This window comes from Lepisosteus oculatus, chromosome 12 (assembly GCF_040954835.1).
Source record: "Lepisosteus oculatus isolate fLepOcu1 chromosome 12, fLepOcu1.hap2, whole genome shotgun sequence".
Lineage (NCBI taxonomy): Eukaryota > Metazoa > Chordata > Actinopteri > Semionotiformes > Lepisosteidae > Lepisosteus > Lepisosteus oculatus.
This window is the reverse complement of record NC_090707.1, coordinates 31,492,212-31,497,189: the sequence shown is the minus strand read 5'-3', so window position 1 is coordinate 31,497,189 and position 4,978 is coordinate 31,492,212. Positions and strand designations below refer to the sequence as shown.

The 4,978-nt window shown below is 37.3% G+C and overlaps 1 long non-coding RNA gene across 1 annotated transcript; it reads right to left on the bottom strand.

Moving 5' to 3' along the window:
* Positions 1–2,822: 2,822 nt before the first annotated feature.
* LOC107078833 (uncharacterized) lies at positions 2,823–4,729 on the bottom strand. The gene is made up of 2 exons (XR_011191292.1): positions 3,896–4,729; positions 2,823–3,458 (listed from the first exon to the last, which is right to left on the bottom strand). It is a non-coding gene; the product is annotated as an uncharacterized lncRNA (long non-coding RNA).
* Between the last annotated feature and the right edge of the window lie 249 nt (positions 4,730–4,978).

Genomic DNA, 4,978 nt, shown 5'->3' with positions numbered 1-4,978 from the left:
GGTCTCTTGTTAATCATCATCAGTAGAAACATCATCGGCAGCTACCTTTGTCAGTCCATGGCAAAATTTAATGGCTCCTTTTTAAGTTTAATTTGAGATTGTTTTCTTTCTCCCAAAAAGATTTTTAGAAAAAGATCTTCCATGAGGCCACCTTCTTGGTCAGTTCTCATATTTTGATTTCCACTGCCTTGATGTGCTCCAATTCTGACATTGATGTCTCCCGTGATGGTTTTTTTTACACAGTGATTCCCATTTTGAGCCAGACTCTACTTTAACTTATATATATATAAAGAAACGAGTGACGGTTTATTCCATGCTGAAATTCCATGAGCACAGGTATGGTTTGTGCCTGTGGGCTGTGGAGCCTTCTTGACACCTGAAAAAGGCTCCATAGGCAAAACTGTCTCTTTTCTTTTCATTTCAACATGGAATAATCCTTTATCCGTTCCTTTGTGGCCTACACATGCCAATGCAGCTACCTATTTGAACTTCATTAATGTTTTTAGGCCTTCTAACATCTTTGTCAGAAAATTGCTTGCTTCTATAACATAGTTGGTTGATCTGTGATTTAGAACTTCGATTCCAAGATTTGCTGTCTATCTAAAGTACATTTTAGCATATCGTTCTTCTTGCTCTTGTGAATAGTGAAACCAATATCTACCTTTTATCATTTAATACTAGAATATTTATCTCCAGCAAGCCTATTCCTTACAATCTTGTTCGGTTTTTGTCATCATTTTTTGTGTGATTTGACCCCTACTACTTTTTAAAATACGATTTAAAGGTAAATTCTTAACGTCATATATAATTTAGTCCTCTGCTAGCCTGTCGATAGTGTTTAACTCAAAAAGAGAAAAACATCTTCATTGTTCAAATTGAAAAGTAAATTTCAAATTAATCATACTTAAGAATCACCTCAGATTTTTTAGTTCATTTCTGGATTGAAAAGCTCAGTGATGTCTCTCATTCTTTGAAGATGTCTCTCATTCCTTGAAAAGATGGCAGGGGGCATCCATTTAAAACCTCTCTCACTATGGTTAAACAGAAGACATGGACTTCAAATTTGATATAAATTCTACTAAGCTTTTCTATACTGCAGCTTTTGATCAGCAGTAGAAATCTTCCAAAACCAAAAGCACAATATTTTTTTGTTAGGAAGTACTCACTCTGAAAGCACAATTGAGAAAGCACATAATGTATAGTTTAAAATTAGTATGTAGTGTATATCGTATGTGTTCTGTTACTTGTAATTTTGCACTCTTACCTTTATTTTGTTCAGCTACAGACCATTTTTTTACAGTTCAGAATTTCCATTTTTTTAAATCCTACATTTCTATTTAGGGAATACATCTGAGAGGGTAACAGTGACTTTGAAAGAAGTTCAATGGTTGAGATGAGAGAAATTGTGCCTTAGTAAACAATATCCCAGTCTTTCCACAAAGATATTCTGTATGAAAACTCACCACCTATCCTGTATGGAGTTTGCAACAAAGTATTTAAGTAATACTACAAACATATGACAAAAGGTTTGTGTTCAGACAAGACAAGGCAAAGTTGAAGCTTGCTGATCTTAATGAAAAGAGTTACATTGGACTCAAATCCAACATACAGTAGTACTGTACATAACACAATCAACACCATCCCTGCTGTCAAGGTGATTTTGACAGCATAATGTTACAGTAGTTACACTAGTTGTGTTTCTCATCAGCAGGGACTGAGAAGCATGCAAGACTGATGGGGACAGAGATAGAGAACAGTACTGGGAAATTCTATTGATAAACCTGCTTCAGATCTGAAACTGCAACACAAATTCCTCTTTCAGAAAGGCAATGACATAAGGCCCAAAGCCAAAGCTATACTGGAGTAAGAATAGGTGATCTTAAGTGGTCCAGCCTAAGTAGTGACTTGAACCCTATTGAGAATATGTGAAGAGAACAGAAAACTAAACTCTTTGAGAACTTAATTTTCCATCCAGACATAGTAATAGGTTATGTTCAGATAATTTGCACACAGTAGAGAGTACCTGGCTTTGAGCATTATCATAAAGGAGCTTGCTGTCTTATTTACTTTCAGATTCTAATTTCCTATGTTGTGGAATTCTCAGGCTAAATACCTGTTTTAGTGACAGATGACACGATAAAATATGGAAATTAGTTTCCATGTTCAATTTCCTCAAGAGAGGGAGATTTGGGCCTGGGTAGGATCCATTTTTATTAGAATCAGGTTTCCTTTCTTTGGCCTGTCAGTTCTGCAATAAGTACACACAAGAGGTGTGCAAAAAGTGTCAAAACACACTTTTTTACAGCCTTAACACAGTTAATTGCCTCTAGCACTGCCAGTAGTCAATGCAATAGTAATCATAAGGGATTTTTTATGCTTTGTTTTATTTTTTGGAAGGCAGGACCTAGGTTTTGTTTTGTTGTGTCTTCGGATTATAGGGAGAGAATTCTTAGATTTTTCTGAAATAAGTAGGACGCTGAAAATCACTGATTATACAGTACATATCTTTCTGCTGAGTTGATTGTATACACTGTAGTTATTTTTAGTATATATTTTTAGTATAATAAATAAGTTCTTAAGTTTGGGCCTGACTATTATTCCCTCATCAGAAGTAATGAGCAAAATAGCACTTGGTTATTTCCCACGTTGTATTTTTGCAACAATATCTATAATTAGAATTTGCCAGTGATTGATTAAAATCACACAGCACATGGGTGAGATATCTCAGGAAGATGTTCTACGCCATTAATAATTTCTAAATGACTGAAACGATGTAATTAACCCATTTAATAATTAACTAATTTAATACAAAAAGACAAAACTTTAATGTTTATTTTATTGTGCTTACTGACATTCTTACCAGCATTTTCCGTTATAAAATTGAGAAAGATTCAATGTGTATTGTTAGTTTGTGTGGCTTGCAGGATAATATTTAGCCTGTTCATCCTGGAAAATCCACAATGGTGTAAAGAATGGTCTCCAGTCTGATCCACTGCACTGTTCACATCATGAAGAATGCAACAAAGAGAAGTCCGGAGAGGTACATGATGATGAAAGTCAAGCACATGGCTCTAACAATCAGCACCCATACACTAACCTCCTGTCTCTGGCCATTCTCCTGCCAGCACTGGACATCTCTGGAGATGTGGTGCTGTTTAAAGCGTTTGTGCAGGGGAACACCTGTAGAGCCGAGTGTGAGCCATATCTGGTGGCTCCCAACTCCCTCCTCTGCTTCTTCCTCAAAAAGAATATCTTCCGTGGGTTGTAAAGGTTTCCAGAAAGGGCACTCCTGAGGAATGCAAATGTCTAAGGAAGCCCACAGACCTGATGGTTGTAGGCCAGAGAGAAACTCAAGCAGCACAGAAGAATGGCCTGGATCTTGTTTGGATCCTGGTCTTGACTGGGCTAATACAATCTGGCAGAAGCTCCTCTTCATTCCTTTGTGGATTTTCCACAGCCTTGAAGGTAAAATGTGTGATCAGGGGAATGTCACTGTTATAGAACAAAATATGCTTTGACTGCATGGTCATAATATGACCTACTACAGCATTAGACATGTCTGGGGATGCATGATAAAGTAAGATGAGGCATGCTAGAACTAGCACTCTCATTTATTGAGGCTTAAAGCATTGACATGGTCACTTAACTATACAGTACCTAGTAAAAACATCAGTATGTTGAGTACCTTGAGGTCAGGCTCCTGAGGGGCAAAGCATAAAATATTGATGACGACATTACAAAATCTGTGTTTTAACTAGGCAAATTTCTTTTTTTTCAGGTTTGAGATGACTTTAAAAGATAGTGTAGGAAATTTGCTTCCAAGGACTTGTAATAATGTGACTCATGGAGCTGTTTGTAAAATAAAATTAAAACAAATACAATGGAAAACACTTACTGGTGGAGACAGAGACGGGGGAGAGTCTGGAGCAGATCAGAAACCGTCATGAAGAAGCTTCTCAGCATTCTCCTGATATAAGATTCCAGACTCAAGGACACTGCTCTCTGGAAGAGCCGCTCCACCTGTTCTCCATTCTTCTCTGGGACTACGCTGGTAATCTCAATGATCAGCTGGATAAATGTGGTCACCAGGAGCATACTCACCTTTTTCGGGACACAACTGAGACTGATCACACAATGCATCATGAGATTTTTTATTTTAATGATTCCATAGGTCCAGGCAGTGGAGACGATTGAAGGTAGAGCTGAGAAGGCTGTAATAAGATCAGGGTGGAAATATTTTCTAACCAAAAAAACAGAGCATTCACTGTAAAGACTTTTCAACAGATGTGCAGCTTCAGTGACAAAAGCACCTTGGGTTGTAATTACTGTGGCTGCACAGTCCAATAGAGCTCCCCATACAGATAACACAGGAAACAATATCCAAGTTCTCAGCGAGTTCCAGCAGTAGAAAAAGATGAGGGTAAGGGTGTTTTGATGTATGATTCCTTTCATCGAGGTCAGGAACAGGTGGGAAGAATAAGTTCTCCGAGACCCCACTGACTGGTTTTCCACATTTCCTGAAGCATCTGTGGATTGCTCCTGCATGTTTTCATTCAAAGGAACTTGTATGACCATCTCATACTTACAACATAACCCAAATGCTAGGACCTGCTTTTTGGGAGAATCCAAAATACTGGTGTGTTTCAAGACATTACAAAACATTAAATAAAACTTAGCTCTTTCTTTTCCTTGCCATTCATCATGGATCTGTACTGGTCTTTTTAAATATATGATTGGTCATTGAAATGCAGTGATGATAATTTCAATCAGCTATCCAGAGCAACTCATTCTATGACAAGACTCATTATGATGTCACAATCCTTGTGACCACCTTGTATTGCCAAAGGTGATTTATATAATCTACATACAAAATGGCAGCAAGAAAAGTACTGTTTAATACAGGTTCTTCTTATTGTCTGATACTTTACTTTTCCTCATCATTTGTAGGCATAATGGAATTCTCTTATAATGGATAAAA